Genomic DNA, 17,579 nt, shown 5'->3' with positions numbered 1-17,579 from the left:
AAGAACATAAAAGGTAGCAATGGCATTCTTACTCCAAAATTGACAATTGGATAAAAAATTTTTTTTTCTTTCCATTGTTTAAAATAAAATGACTTGTGTGCTTTTATAAACCGAATATGCCATATTAGAGAGTTTCTAAGATTGAGGAGAAAATTGACCAGATAATCTATTCTACAAAAATTTAGACTATTTATTTAAAATAAGGTACTTGGAAAAATAACACATATAAACAATCTCTAAAAAGAAAATTAAATAGACATTGTTTAAAAATAGTCCAGCGAGGAATAGGGTTATCTTTGAAAATATACACCAAAACACAAGTTTGCATAGTTATCAAAGAAGAGTGAGGTAAAATCCGAATCTTACACAACTTTTTTTTTTTTTTAAATTTAGATATGGCAATGTGAGGAGTCTTATTATTCCATAGTCATTTGGAACCAATGGTGTTAAGTTTTTAAAAATAATAGTTTGGAATCTTAAAAATGAGTATGGAGACAACATTAATAGTTTTATTTCTATCAAGGCTCCCTCATCACAATAAGAATAAGGGAGACAAAACAAATCAAATTCTGTAACTTAGATTTCGGTGTCAAAAGATTGTACTTAACAGTTTTCTAGTACTTACTGAGAACGAAATAACAAGATACTTGATCTTTGAGGGGAAACATTAAACATTAGTTGTTAAACATATATGAAAAACAGAATTCAACAGGTGTACCTCTGTTTTGGTAAAAATCAATTTAGATCCTGAAACATTGGAGTATACTTGAATTTTGTTCAGAAAAGGATGCAGAGATGTGAGGTTTAATCTGTATACTAAGATGTCACCCACATATGGAGATACTTTGATTTCTTCCAGACATGTTTGGGTACATTAATTCTTTCTAGGAAAGGTTATGAACTTAATACACATAGTAGAGGAGAAAGAGGGCAACCCATTCTAGTACCGCAAGGTCACAATAAGAGGGAAAACACCCATTAACAAAACTACTTGACTTAAGATTGTAGAATAATTTCACAAAAGAAATACATTGCGGGCCAATCCCAAACTATTTAAGAGTCTTAAACATATATTGCCAGTTCGTTTGATCAAAAGCTTTCCCAGCATCAAGTGATAATGCAGCCACAGGAATGTTTAATCTGCTTGCTTGACTAAGATTTGAAAACATTGAAACCGAATTCTATTATACTACCAGGTGTCAGGATCTAAAATTAATTTTACCAAAACAGAGGTAGTCCTGTTGAACTCTATGTTTTTCATATGTTTGTTTTATCAGTAGCAAATCTACCTTTGATAAAACCAGACTGGTCAAATTTAATATAAAAAGTTACAATAGACTAAAGGATATATGAGGATATATACTGATATTCTACATTCATGATTAATAAGATGTGGGTATAATGTTTGCAATATCGAGGGTCTTTGTCATGTTTAGCAATAATAGTAATTCAAGCAGTAAAAAGGGTGCAGCTAGTGTTTTATTAATAAAGATTAAGTTCTAACAATTAAATGCAAAAAGAAAGATTGAGACATTCAGTGAAAAGCCATCTGGACCTGGGGTTCTGTCATTCTCCAACGATTTAATGGCTTTTAATATTTCTTGTGATGTGATATCTTTTTCAAGATCTTTTTGATCATAATTATTTTGAATGCCATCAAAGAATTTACTAATGTCGGATGAATGTATCTTCAGAATATAAATATTTATAGAACATGTGTAATGACTTCGGAAATTTCAGCATTAACATTTGAAGTAGTGTTCACTATTTCATTAACTATAGATTTAACTGCTTTGCGCTTTTTTAAATATTTAACTAATTGGTAGGCATGAAATTTAGATTTCACCATCAACAAGCATCAATAGTAGCAATTTTATTTAGTTCCAATTTTGTTTTAATTAAATCCTGCAACATGAGACAATTTGGAAGGAAGTAAGTGATCGTCCAATAAGAGCTGATTATTAAATCTACAGATTATAAGTCACTTGTGGCGATATCTAGAGGACAAATATCAAGAGCATGGTCTGGGAGAAAAATAGAATTTACCTCTGCAGATTATAGGCATGGTAATGTTTTTGTAACTGAAATATAATCAGCCATTTAAAGTGGAATATGTACATTAGAGAAAAAAAAATCTGATTTTATCTGGATTGCACATTCTCCATATGTCAGGTAATGGTGATAGAGGAAATTACAGATTTGAAAGCCAGGTGACTTACCAGATTTAAATGTATACTTTAATTTCCTATCTGAAAAGGATCTAATAACTCATTGAAATCACCAGCCTTAATAACATTGAAATAGGAATATTAGCTAGTTTGGTTTTGATAGCATTCCAGGAATCAGGGTCTGGTGTATCACGACTTTAAACATTAAACAAAGTAATATGCTTATTTTCGAGAATAACATTAACCAACACCCATCTGCCAAGAATATTACTTTCTGATGATGTGAGTTTTCATTTTTAAAGATAAATAGTGTAAGGCCGCTATACCACCCCTATAATCATTTGCACTAGAAAAAAATGGCTCACCTGTTGGATTCATTTTATAGATACAGATTTACTACAATGCATCACTTGCTAAAAGGCAATTTTTGTATCCGGTCTAGATAAATGAGTACTTTTGTCATTTTACTAGATCCATGAAGATTCCACAAAACCATGTTAGACATAATTGATGTCGGAGGAAACAAACGTGGGATCAAAGGTAATTTGAAAGAATAGGGGTGGGGGATATACAATAACAATGATATAGGTAGAACATACATTAGGAAGGCAGCACCATATAACCAATTTACACTCAAGAGACGAGAAAGGAAGGAGTGAATGAACATACATAAAATAAGGAAAAATAGATTAATGGATAGCGCCCAGAACTGCAAAGAAGATATAGGAAAAATGGATATTGCATGTCGATGCCATGATAAGCTAGGCAAAAAAGCTTTAAAAAAAACAAAAACACCCAAAACAAACTGATAACGGTACTTCGTAAGTTCATAATATAACAAAAGATGTTCATTTTTAGGATGAACAAGTCTCTGCCCTAAGAGGGGAAATATTCTTAATTTAACAGGATCATCAAAAGATTTAGGGACTGATCAGGAGTTCGGCGCTTGAACTGCCCGAACTCCAATACAGTGGTGGGCAGGCAACTGTCAAGGTGGCGGCCTTCCCACTGTCTTATTACGATGTTTCTGTTGGGCTGACCGCCGGAAACAGTGCGGTGGCATTGGGAGCCAAGGCCAATGCTGTCGCACACAGCACCCTCGGAATGCGCACTGTCTGCTGTAGCACAGTACGCATTCCGAGGATGCTGAGTGGGGGCCCCTGCACAGCCCATGTCATGGTCGTGGGCAGTAGCAGGGCCCCTCTGTGGCCACCCCAACTCTGCCTATCCACCAGCCTTTTCATAGTCGGGACCCTGCTGTGGAAAGGAAAGTTATGATTAGCACGGCAGTGCCGAACTCAACACCGCTGTAGCTGACCACGACTTTCACCGCCACCAACCTGTTGTGATCTCTGATCCTGGTGGCGGCGGTCTTCTCGCAGTCCGACCGCCAACATCGTAATCTGGCATTTGGGCCACCAGGGATATGGCAGTTCGACTACCACAGCAGGTACGAGGGTCTTATGGACTGCCGTACTCGTAATCAGGCCCTTAGTCCTGCCCTCATGAGTTATTTTGTATTTACAAAGATGGAGAATTGTGCTTTGCCAGCCAGTGAGTAGGATGTAAGCTCAAAGGAGGTGATTTGGGGATGTTTAGGAGCTCTGGAGTCAATTCCTTTGAAACGTCAGAGAAGGGCCCTCAACACCTTCTGGTAAGCCATATAGGCATGGATTATTGTGAGGTTCTGTTTCCAAAGCTTCAAGATTTCCTGTAGAAGAATAAGAATGTTCACAGTAACATCTTGGACCATGCTGCTGCCTCATTTCAACCATCCCGTTTTCATTATGAACCATCTTCGCTTTATTTGCTGTGGGTTTTCATTGGGAGTGTTGATCAAAGGTGGCGAGGCTCTTACTTCTAAATTTGTGTCCAGCATTTGGTTAGAGGGAACTATGTGGTGGATCATTTTGGATCTTCTGAGTGTTGCACCTGAAGAACCAGTTTTAGCACCAATAATTGCATCATTAGCCTCTATCTTAATTGAGCTTTTATTGCTAGATGTGCTCAAATGAGATTTTGCTCTGTTCAAACAACAAATTATTAGAAAAGCAGAAAAATATTGTTAGTTCTGATAAGGCGTTATGAGCAAAAACGTGAGCTTACCAGAAAATATAAAATGTCAAATGATGAGCCACCAGTCACAGAACTATTTTATATTGGGGCAAAAAAAAAAAAACAACATCTCAGAATGTTGTAATGGCCAAAGAAAGCAAAACGAAGTAACCTGATGAAAATAAGTCCCTACATAGGTGCATAATTATATTACTACAGAGAGTACATTGTCAGTGGAACCTCCATTATAGAGGGAAAACGTTTTTAGAAGTCTGCCATGTGAGGAAAGTGCAAAGCACAAAATATCAGCCTCACTCTGAAAATATCAGCCTTGCCCAAAGATGTAAATCTGTCTTGCAAATCACCAGCGGTTGCTCCCCCTGAAACACTTGAGAATTTCAGGGGAAGCAGAACATCCAGAAACTGAACAATTGCCCCAAAAAGTGTCGCAGAGTGTGAAAAAGTGGCAAAAAGTAAAACTGAGCTCATAGATCTGCGCAATCTTGTCCGGTGCACAAGCCCCACCCCACCCTTCATGTTTTTATTGCACCTTTTAGTATTTTATTCAATAAACACTGGGGTCATTTATCATTTTTGCTACCCAACACATTGTTCTTGAAGGTTCTGTCGATTTTCACAAGAAAGTGGATCATTGTTAAAGGGAGGTATTTTTGCTGCAGGATACAATTCATGTTTTTGGGCCTTGAATTGGGCCCATATATGCTAGTTAACCTCTATTGACCGAATGTCCGCTGCATCTTGTTTTAAAATCACCATTGATACTGCTGTTTAATACAGTTGTGCTAAACCAGAGATAAGATGCAACTCGTCATGTGGGTGATGGGACACATTTTAGCCCTATTTAACCGTATAAGGTTCTAGAGAGGATCCACACAAACCCTTTTTGTTCTAGGTAAAACTGCGCCCGCGATAGAGAACGAAAGCTAAACTGAACTTTTTTGCTGTGTACTGTTCACTGCCCATTCGCTGTGTATATATCCTGTGTTCCTCTCATGCAAACATCTCCCCTGGATTTGAAAGTGTGCTTGATGAGGGCACTGAACTACTGAAGCATAGCGAGGTAAAATGATGTGGCCAGGATTAAATACTCTTGTTGGTTAATCTGAGACCAGTGCCAATTTTGCCTAATATCTACAGCTTCTACGAACCTAAGGCAGGGCCACTGGAATTATGGCGATTTTTGCATACTTACAGATTTGCCACCTAATCCATCATCTGCTGCATAATCTGCAGATTTGAACAAAAAAGGGTTTCTAGCTCCAACGGTTCAAAAGTTACTAAACGTGCAGCCACAGGTGTGGTGGTGAAGTGGAAGGCCCTTTGCAAAACTGGACTGGTCACCTTTTTAGGGTCGAGCCTGCGATAGCATGCTCTAGCGCTTGTGAGACGCTGTAGTAGTTAGAAAAGGGCTCGGAGCCCCACCCATGTCACATCAGTGTCTTTCATTGGTTCGTGGGCTTGCCTTTTAAAACCCTAGTGCTTTCATTAGTGGAAGGCATGCATAAGTCATGCCTTTTCCGGTGGTTAGCTCTCCTTGAGCGCAGCGACCAACTACTGAAAACATACGCGGCTCGCTGTTTTTCCGACTGGTTTCTGGACTACTTTTACTCTTTTTTTTGCAGCACAATCTCACTTGGCAGAAGTCGAGCGCTTTGCATGACATCGACCCTGAGACCGTTTCTATTTCCATTTCCATTTTTTGGCAGTGCGATCGTGCTCGTTTTTTTTCCATTTAATGAGGCAAGAATAGTCTGGTTGGGAGTTTACAACTGTTAATAGCTCTAACTCGGAGAAATGCGAGACCTGTTGCATTGCAAATGCTTGTTGTTGCTTATTGATATGTTTGGGTATTAAAATGGTACTAATAAGGTGGAGCCAATATTGAGATGGAGTGGACCAGCATGGCCACTTGCAATGAGAAGTTGTGTGCATCAGTGCAGTTTCTTGTTAAGTGCTGGTCACTACAACCAAAACATCAAAAGAGGTTTTTGTTCATTATTGCCACCTATTGACACAACATTTATTAATCAACTCCAGCAAGTCGTCTCCTGGCAATCTAGCAAGTTTGCAGATGTATGTCAGGTGCAGAACAGAGAGCTAAGCAATTGCGTGGTGTGGATAGAATTTTGAGATTACTTCAATAGAAGAAATTATGGAAAGATTTGTAAGATTGCGTTACTTTGAGGGGGGAAATAAAATAATTGATTCAGATTTATTCTGATGCCTTATTTCTTGGTTGTTGAAGTATCTGGTCTTTAGCACTGAGTGATATAGATCACTGTGTGGTGGGTGGTCCATGCAGCATGGTTCCTGCATGGTTAGATGATTCCATGGTGTGTTTGTGTTTAACCTTTGTATTCATCATGTAAAATAGAGACCTCTACATACATGTAGCGACTCCTTTTGTATTTTTGAAGGATGGTTAATGTTATGTGGTTGTATGATGCTGCATGCATTTCAGTACTCTAATTCTAAAATCTATTGTTTGCAAAGTTTTCTCCATCGGGGTTTTCCTGATAGACTCATGCAGAATGTCTGTGGTCCTTGTTGCGGGCAACAACAACAAAAAAATCGCACCTAGTTTTATTTTGAAAGTTGTTTGGAAAGTGGTTAAAACTAACTTACAAAAAACAGCACATCTGTTTTCAGCACCAGCTAACACTCATGAGAAACAAGCATTTGCAATGCAATGGGCCTTGCATTTGTTTGAGTTAGAGCTATTGACGTTGTAAATTCAGAACTGGACTTTTTTGCCACATAAATTGGTCAACCTTGCTCATAATTATAATTTGGTCTTTTCCTTCCACTTAATTCGAGTGGCCCTGCATATAACTAAAGCACTTCCATTTACCTTCTTCCTCTATCTGCAGCCAAAAATGAAAATGTTGCCATTTAGTATCCTTATTTAAATCTGACATGCTAATTCCAATAGAATACCACTTTCAACACTTCACCATCAGAGTTGCTGGCTAACACAATTACCAAAACAAGACCGCCACAAAGAAGTAATGAGAGAAATAAACTAGAAGCGTCACCCAAACATATCAAGCGTGTTCAAAAAGTCCTAGTGTTATAAGGATGTTAAGCTGGCCTGAATCATGGTCATAATTGTAATAAGGAGAGATTAATAAAAGAAATACAATTATCATATAAACCCAATAAAAACCTTTATCAGAAATAAACATTTGGCATGTAATGCGTAGAACAGCCGCTAGAGCACACCACAATGAAAATAGAATAGCATTTGTAAGAAACATGGTCATATTACCTTATAGTTAGCCACTAGAAAGGCAAAACCATGTGAAAAGAAAATGACTAAAGGTATTGCAGTGTAACCATATATTTAGCCCATAGAGGGCATTATGCATTACACATTTTCAGGGCTAGCAGGCCTACTGCAATGGTATTGCAAACAAGACCCTTAAAACACAAACTACTCTCAGCTGTAAAACAAGTTTCAGCCATGAGAGAGGTTAAAAAGACATTGAATAGAGGAAGGGGTTATTATTTTGGGGTCCCCACTTACCTAGTGTGGGGACCCAGATGTGATCTAGACAAAGCAGTTTGTGGTGAACGTTTTGAAGGTGGTCCCATTGTCCTAGGACCACCACAGGCTGCGTTATGAGCAAATACATCATTTGATGAGTCAAAAGAAATACATAGATTTCCTATCGGTCATCTCATTTCCCTTAAATAGCGGCTTATCTTATGCTATCCTAAAAGTCTGGGATGAAATGAAAGTGCAGATGCGTAAGCAGTTCTTTTCATCTATCGTCCAGCCTCCTAAGTAGGACAAATACTGCAAAATGTATCCTGTCTATCACCTCATTGGCCTTATATCAGGTGGAGCTATGCCAAGATTGGACAATTGTCATATTACACATTGACATGTGAGTCTAAGAGAATACATTCAAAATGACGTGCTAGAATAATGTGAGCCACATTAAAATTCATTAATATTGCATATTATCATTTGATTATCCTCTTAAGCAAGGTAAGACAGAATATAAAGGAAATGGTGGTAGAATTTAAAGGTTGAAACCCCTGAGATGTCTGCAGAGCCACAGCGTTGAGAACATAGAGACCGATGCCATCATAGGTAAGATATAAGTTAGCGTGGATGTAGGAGCCAGGTAAGACAAAATATAAAGGAGAGGGTGGTAGAATTTAAAGGTTAAAACCATGAATCGTGTCTGCAGAGCCAGAGTATTAAAAACACGGAGACCAGCGCCATCATAGGTAAAAGTTAGCGTGGAGGTAGGAGCCATTTGACAATGAAGTTTCTTTTTGGGCCAACCCACCCCTGTTGGTTACCACCCTTTGCAGCGAATATTGTAGTATGTTGACTGTAATGCTCAGAACAGCCCCTAGAGGGCACCACAATAAGATTATCATTTGTATGAAACATGGTCATGTAACTATATAATTAGCCCCTACAGGGAATAACCACATGAAAATAGGATGGCACAAAGTAATGTAGTTCAACCATATATTTAGCCCCTAGAGGGCTTAGTGTCTTATACATTTTCAGGCCTAGCAGGCCAACTGCAATGCTAAAGCCCTTAGTACACAAACTACTCCAAGCTTTAAAACATAAGTTCCAGACATACGAAAACTTAAAAAGGGACTTAATGGTGAGACAGGTTATTTTGGGGTCCCCACTAACCTAGTTTGGGGAGCTAGAGATGACCTAAACAGAAAGAGTGTCATGCTGAACGTTTTGGTGGTGGTCCCATTGTCCCAAGACCACCACAGGCTGGGTTATGGGCAAAATTTTTTGAAAAAGAATGCTTGCAAAGCATTATGGGGCGACCTTTCCTGAGTGCAGTGAATATTGTAGTATCGGCTCTCCCGCTGTCCTGGGAGAGCCACGTTTCAGATTTCTGTGTTTTTCAGTAAAGCATTTATTGATTGTGTTTTTGGGAAAGCTATGGAGCGCAAAGGGGCGAGCCAAAAGAAATGGCTCTGATTACCCAACAGTGTGAACAATGTGACCAGTGCTCCAATACCGCTGATGTCGTTTGCAGAGTAGGTGCTGTGAGCACTCTGAGGGCCATGGCTGCCATGGAGCACAAAGGGGAGAGACAAAAGAAAAAATTAGTTCGCCCATGCTGAAGTATATCAGCAATCGTGCAATTATCCATGTAACGGGGTTAGGCTGCAAGGCAGTAACAAAAATTCCCCAAGGAGGGACAAACATAAAGCAATTAACAATGACATTATGGGATTTTTGAAAGGCAAGCCTAAAAGTGATGGGCATGAGGTGGGTGTGGTTAAAAGCTGACAATACTTACAACAGGTCAAAGCGCTTGCGAGGAAACCTTGCCTGAATGCAGAGATGAACTACATAAGTTACTAGACTTGAGTAAAATGAAATACACTGCTAACTACGTGAGTCTCTGTTCTTCCTGTCGAGTACTACGCACTGTTTGACACATTGCTAATTTGGTAGTATGATGAGAATTCTTGTTTCACTGTATAATTTTGATTCCCCTAAACCCCCCCCCCCAATTTGGGTATATTTTAGAAAGTGAAAAGATGCATCTTTTCTGCATTGTTGACGCTTTCCAAAAGTACACTTTTCTTGGTAATGCGGGAGGGACACAACTACGCAAGTTGCATAGCAGTGGTGGCCTAACCATTCCCTCAATCGAGGAGTCCTCAAGCTCCCAGATTCAGGGGCGGAGATTGCGAGCCCCTTCTCACGCCCAGCACGAGTAGTCTTAGCACTATTCGGATGTGCAGTGTAGGTAATGCTGCAAAATGTGGGGCATGACTTGCAATCCTTTCTGCTGCTGTGAACTGGAAGTCCGAAACAGACAGTGTAGTGTGGTTAGTTTTACGTATCCTTTGCGCATTAGCTTCAGGCTTTAGGCCTTTGTGCACTTTGTCCTGAATGTATTTTATTCATTTGCTGACAGCTTAGAGCCTCTGTGCACTTTGCTCTAAATGCTTTTTTATTAGGCTTCGTACTGTTATTTTTCAAATAGCCAGTTCTACGGTGTTGTTTTTTATTCATATCACACTGTTTTGCCTACTTCAGCACTGGAGTTCTCCATAACATATTCACTCTGTGCTTCAGTCAAGGATACAGTCTGGTACATTGCCGATAGACGTGGTAGGAGTTTAGATTTGGCACTCCTGCGTAGGGACATTTGTGATCACGATGACATGTTAGTTATAAAATCACTTCCTTGTCCCAATACACGCAAGAGGGAGATTCCGACCAGAGAACCACAACTAGACACTGACTGCCTCGTTGCAGATGCTGAACCAGATCACAGGCCTTTGCTCCGGTATGAGGGCTGATGTCTCCCCAGTGAATCGGAAAGGCAAGCTAGAAGCTTAACATGCTGTGCTCTAAATAGAACAAGCAGAGGAAGAGTAGAAACTGTTAGGCACTATGATAGCTTTGTTCTTATGTTTTACTCTCCTGGTGACTATTTAAATCCTACTATGTTGTATTGTTCTGGTTATTGCGGCTCACGCCTTATTATCTAAAATACAGTCATTTTATTAAAACATTATATAAAACTTATACTGTCTTTGTCATTTGTATATGAGATCATATTGTAAATGAGAGAGTTGGTTTGGATCTGAGTGACCACGACTTCCCTGAGAAGTCCCAAAGATGTCATGCGCTCGGCTGCCTAATCATTTCTTCCCCCTGGGAGAAATGAGGCACTGCTAGTTAGCCGGAGCAAAAACCGGATTTAGGGTGACAGAGTTCTTTACAAGTGGGTCAGACTCAGTCCCCCACACCGTGATCGATCCTGCTGCCTAGAAATCCAGTAGTCTCATTTAGGATAATGAGAGCCCACGCGACATGGCGCCGCCAACGATTGGTCTGGCTCTAATATTTAGGTCCGACTGACTCTCTCGGTCTCATATATATTTTCCTCGGTTCCGTACGCAGAGACGTCCGTGGGGCTGAGGGTTTCCGCCACCACGGGCCAGGTACGTCCTATTGCTTAGTGGTTGGTTGTTCAAGCTTGAACTTTGAAAGGAAAAACCCTGATATTGGTGTGCCTTCTCTGACCTAGAGCTATTTTTTACAAATGGCGAATCCTAATGTAGTGAATTTAGCAATCAATATGCGTCACCCGCTCACAGGACATCTGATAGCACATGGACTGACAGTCCAGGGGGGTCCAGTCACTTTTGTGGTGGACGCCCATGCAGCCTATAGGACAGAACTTTTTTATTCTTGGGTCGTATTTCCAGCAGTTGATGGGGTACAAATACTTTTCACGAATACACTGTTGCGAATGTCCCTGGACAATACAGGGCTTACGCTTACTTAGAGATACCGCTATCTTATCAAGAACACCATAATTGGCTTGATGGCGCCCTCCCACATACAGTAGCACAAGTGAGGTTAGGTCCGTTGAGTAATGATGGTCCGACCTGGCCTTTATTGGCTATCCTGCGGTTGCAAATTTGGCAGTGGCTGATGTGCGTCGTTTATATATAGACTTAGCAACAACATACAGAAGACTGGTTCAGTTTGTAATGCAGACATTAAATACTAATGCAGCGCGTGCTGCTCCGGCGCACCCACAAGCAGTGGTTCCGTGAATCAATCCGGCCACTGTACACTCAGTTATGGGTAAGGTACCGGCTAAACGTGAGGAGACTCCATTTTGGCTGGCGCAAAAAATTAATACGCTGGAAGAAGTATTTCCCCATACGGGACCTCAGGATAAACATAGAATTTTGACGATGTGTTTGCCGTATGGGATGGTTCCTCCGGTGGACCTTTGTAATATCTGGGGCACGGTGTTTGCTCTATACTACGGCACACGGTACACCGACATTAGCTCATTTACCGGAAGTGCTTAAACAAATTCAAGATGAATATGGGGCTGCCCCTGCCTTAGATTTGGGCATGCAGTTAATGGGCAATTTTGCCGCGGTTTCTTCTATTATTTTGCGTAATCTCAAGGGAGAGGCAGTAGCACTAGCAGTGCAAATGCGTCTTCGGGATGTTCCGCAGATTGATCAAGAGCGGGAACTTCCGAGAATAATATCTGCGACATATTCAAGTATTGATCGCGATAGCCTAGGGGCTTGCCCTCAAAAACCCCAATTGCAGGGTAAAAATAATAAAGATAATGCTAAGCAACAGCAACCTGAGGGTACGAAAAAGTGCTGGGAAAAGAAACAGCAAACACCTAAAAAAGATGGGGGACAGTCTCCGCAACTGGAGACCCCGCAGAATAGGTATAATCTCAGGAATAGGGATAATTTGAAGACGCCTGATAGATATCAATATACTGATACACGCCAATCTCGTTCCTTTCAGGACTCCGAAGAGAAGTGAGAGAGGTGGGCGGTCAGAGCGGAGGACGGAGTACGTGAAACCGAGACAGGATTCACAACGCTCAGCTGAGGTTTCTGTTAAATAAGAAGAGAAACCGCTGCAACAAAAACAGCAATTTAAAAAGAAGAAAGTGGCAGCAGTCTCAGTTAGACATGCCGCTCAAGAAGAGAGTTCTCTTGACGAACAAGACATGGGCGTTAGCACTGTTAGACAGCGCGGCAGAGGTCACAATAGTTCGCCGGAGTCTTCTAGAGCATCTGGAGGTGAAAGCAACTGATGACTTCAAACAAGTCGAAACGGCGGACATGCGAGTCTCTGATCCTGATAGAGTATATCAAGTGACTCTACGATTAGGAGGAGACATTGACCGCACTGTACACGCCATCTTTTGGGACCATGTGGTAAAATCATATGATGTTCTGTTGGCCGAACAGGATTGGCCACCTGACTTTGTTTGCGACTGTCCGGTTGGGGAGGATGTTATAGTACCTTCCTTCTCACCACTTGTTCCGAGAGAGCTAGCGGAGTCCTATGGTAATACATGGGCTCTAGCACAGGCTCCCGCCCTATATAGAAATAACGTGGGGTGGGATAGACAATCACCTTATCATGTAATTCCAATAAATGGCACACCTCAGCATCCTATTAAATTTGAGGCAAGGGCATCGGTTAGGAAAATTCTTACACAATTGGAGTACCAGGGTGTAATCGAGCCCTGTGTCTCGCCGATTAATAATCCCTTATTTCCGGTTGCTAATCCGGACCATTCATATAGGATAGTGGTGGATTACAGACATTTGAATAGTCACACACGCACATATGCAATACAGAATTCACATAGCGCAGCGCTTATGAACAATATAGTGCGTAAGAAATACAAAACAACGTTGGATATCTTGAATGGATTTTTCTGCCAAAATATAGTGTCCGAAAGTCGGGACTATACCAGTTTCAGTGCGTTTGGCTCTCAGAAATTTTTTGGTCGTTTGCCTCAGGGGTATAAGAATAGCCCAGGACTGTTTTCGGCTCGTGTGACTGAAATGCTGCACGAGTTGGACCCTGAAGCGTTATCATATGTTGATGACATATATTTGACAGACGATGAGATTTTGCAACATCTAAGGCACGTATTGCGCATTGTTGTGGGGTTTGCTGATATTGGCTATAAGTTTAATTTTAAGAAATCAAAGATTGCCTTCCTCAGCGTCCTTTTCCTGGGATAGGAGTTATCGAGTGAGGGCAAGAGCCTAGCGCCACATTTTTTGGAGAAATGTGCTTTATTGCAGCCTCCTAATACGGTTTGCAAGCTCCAGTCATTGTTGGGGTTTCTGAATTTTGGCAGAACTTACATTCCTGATTATGCTACGCGTATAAAACCCTTATACGAACTGATTCGCCCGAATTTTTCGAGTAGATTTTGGACGATTGAGCATACACACATACTGCGAGAGTTACAGACTGATCTCTTGGCAGTTAAACACTTACACACACGGGACAATAAGACACATTTAGTCATCAGGGTAATACCTGGGGCTGTTGGGTTTACGTATGTCACCTTTAATGAGGGTGAGACAGTCTCGATTGCATACAAGTCCCACTTGTATTCTGCTGCAGAACAACGATTTGCACAGACTGAGAAAATACTCACTGCAGTACAGATGGCTGTGATTAAAGAAAGACCGCTTGCCCAGGGCCAACGCATCATTGTCGTTTCCCAGATTCCGGCCTTAGAGGCTGTTACAAAAGCGAGTGTTCCTAATTCAAAAGCTTTACACCCGCGATGGATACAATGGGCTACGTCTTTGACAGCCACTGATGTAGATTACATATTTGACCCTAAACTGCAGACTCAAGAATTTCTTTAATATGAAATAGAGTACCCAGTTCCTGCTGGCACATTGCCTATTGACCAATATCAGGTGGTCATGTATACCGATGGCTCTGCGCAACCAGCGGTTGGGACTAAACAACAGTATTCTGCTGCATGTGTGGTGGTGAGCGGCACTATGGAGGGGGAAGTGTTCTGCCCTGACATACTTATACTAAAACCTTGGGAGATTGCACGGCGCAGCTGGCTGAGCTCAAAGCTCTATTGTTAGCGTTGGAGCACGCGGATCCGGCGATTTTGACCTTGCTGGTCTGCTACTACTGTGTTCAGTCTTTCAATGAATATCTGCACTATTGGAAGCTGAATGGTTCAGAGATTCTAAAGGCAACACCATTAAACATAAATTGTTGTGGGGTAAGGTTGCGGATCTGAAAGAAACGCTTCCTAAGGTCCATGTTGTGCATACACTTGGACACCAGCGCGTTGGAATACATGTTGCTGGGAATACTTTGGCTGATGAAGCCGCAAAATCGGCAGTGGCTGTCGCCACTGTGGCCGCAGTGACTCGTTCGAGTTCCAAACCAGACACAGAGATTTCGGCTGCCATAAAAGCTACGGCTGATGGCACGCCGTTTCCTTCTAAATATGGTTACTGCTTGAGTAGTGCGCTAAATGCTGTTGTTAATATTCCAGGCATTGGTGTACGTGAACTACCCAATAGAATTGAGAGACCTCGATTAATTTCTGCAGCACATGAGGGGATGGCATCTGCACATGCTGGTGTGGCTGCCACGATTTCACTTTTACAGGCTTGTTACTGGTGGCCTGGTCTCTATAAAGAGACAAAGCAGTATGGCCCTCATTCTGACCTTGGCGGGCGGCGGAGGCCGCCCGCCAAAGTCCCGCCGTCAGGTTACCGTTCCGCGGTCGAAAGACCGCGGCGGTAATTCTGACTTTCCCGCTGGGCTGGCGGGCGGTCGCCTTCAGACCGCCAGCCAGCCCAGCGGGAAAGAGGCTTCCACGATGAAGCCGGCTCGGAATCGAGCCGGCGGAGTGGAAGCTGTGCGACGGGTGCAGTTGCACCCGTCGCGTATTTCACTGTCTGCGCAGCAGACAGTGAAATACATGTAGGGGCCCTCTTACGGGGGCCCCTGCAATGCCCATGCCAGTGGCATGGGCACTGCAGGGGCCCCCAGGGGCCCCGCGACCCCCCCTACCGCCATCCGGATCTCGGCGGTCCGACCGCCGGGATCTGGATGGCGGTAGGGGGGGTCGGAATCCCCGCGGCGGTGCAGCAAGCTGCGCCGCCGCGGAGGATTCAATGGGGCCGCGGTACACTGGCGGGACCCCGCCAGTGGTGCCGGTCCGACCGCGGCTTTACCGCCGCGGTCGGAATCCCCATTGGAGCACCGCCGGCCTGTCGGCGGTGCTCCCGCGGTCCTCCGCCCTGGCGGTCAAAGACCGCCAGGGTCAGAATGACCACCTATGTCCTTTGTTGTGACGTCTGTCAACAAATTAAAGCTTCGTTGGCTAGACGCCCCTTCTGATTTCAAACAAACCGTTACAGTATGTGTACTTGGATCATTGTGGTCTGCTGACACCAGATAGTGCATACAAATATATATTGGTTGCTGTGGAATCGTGCTCCAGATTTGTGTGGGTATGGCCACAACGCTCGGCTGACGCTCGGACTGTTATTAAAGATTTGCGCATCTTTGTCGATACATTTGCAGTTGCAGTTTTTCATTCGGACCAGGGCCCTGCTTTCGCCTCTATGGCATTCAGGGACACCATGGCTTCGTTGGGGGTCCAACTCCAATTCTCGTCTCCATTTCATCCCGAGGGAAATTCTGTCGTGGAGCGTTTAAATCGTGATTTAAAGCAATCCTTAACGGCCAGGGTTATAGGTACGGGTTGTAGTTGGCTAGCCCACCTATATGGAGTACAGAGAGCACTTAATAACTTGCCTAGATGGTCACTGGGGGGTCGTACTTCATATGAGTGCCTGTTTGGAACACAAATGTATGTTCCTGATCTAGATGGTCCTGGTGTGGAGGAGGCAGTTACGCCCTTTGACATAGATGATCGTGTCACTGTTTTGCAGGATTTACAACAATTCCGTGAAGATAACTCTTCTGCAAGTGCTGCCTCCTCAGGAATTAAGGATGAGCCAGTAACACCTACTGGTTGGATACCCAGGATTGGGGATCTAGTGTGTGAAAAGGTCACAGTAAAGAAAGAATTTGGTCCTTCTTATCGAGCACCTGTCCCTGTGTTACGGGTGAGCAGCACGAGAACTGTGATTTTACCGCCGCTGCAAGGGGCCAAATGAAATCGCTTTGTTTCCATTGATAATGTCAAGTTACAACATGTGGCCGTTCTGCACAGCAGACCAAGAGGGACACCCAGTAGTTCCGGCATCCCTCTCACTACTGGGGAAGAAGTCCCACTGCAGGTGATTTACACCGACGCTGTTTCCTCTCCGAGCTTGGGGAGGGTGGAAGATGATCTTGCGATTGTTCCACAGACAACGATTAATATGGAATCTTTTGATCAAGTTGCTGTACGTTCTACTGATGTTTCTGAACATGTGGTTTATAGCGTGCCTAGGAGAGAGCCTCCATCTGCTTCTTTGTTCACAATTGCACCTTTTGCAAGAACTGCCTCTGGCTGCTTCAACGACGCTGATGAAGCAGTGTCCAGCTCTTCGTCCTCGATGTCTTCTGTCCGGGGTCCACGTAAGCTGCTGGGTTGGCTTAAACGCACATATTTTGTTTTTCCTTGGAACTATTTGTGGCTTTTTATGGCTTAATGACTCTTTTTTTTATGGTTGGGATTTGTGGTTACTTTTTTTCTAGTAATATATGGTCATTTTCTTCCTGATCGATCTGACATTGAGCACGTGGAGACTGTATTGAGACCACATTTTTCGTCTCATATGGTTCGAAGAGACTTGTCCAATGTGAACATTTCTGCAATACCGATTCCGGATGGGATTGTGTGGGATAAAGTAATGTTTGATATATGGTCCCACTGAATTGATTCAAATACCGTATGTCCTCAAGTTATCAATGAATGATATTGTTATACCAGGCATTGTTTCTGATGATTGGGATGTGAAGACAGTAGATTCTATGCTAACAGATTTGCAATATTATACTGTCTATGACGATGAAGATGCTTA

Source organism: Pleurodeles waltl, chromosome 5, assembly GCF_031143425.1.
Source record: "Pleurodeles waltl isolate 20211129_DDA chromosome 5, aPleWal1.hap1.20221129, whole genome shotgun sequence".
Classification (NCBI taxonomy): domain Eukaryota; kingdom Metazoa; phylum Chordata; class Amphibia; order Caudata; family Salamandridae; genus Pleurodeles; species Pleurodeles waltl.
This window is presented reverse-complemented; position numbering follows the sequence as displayed.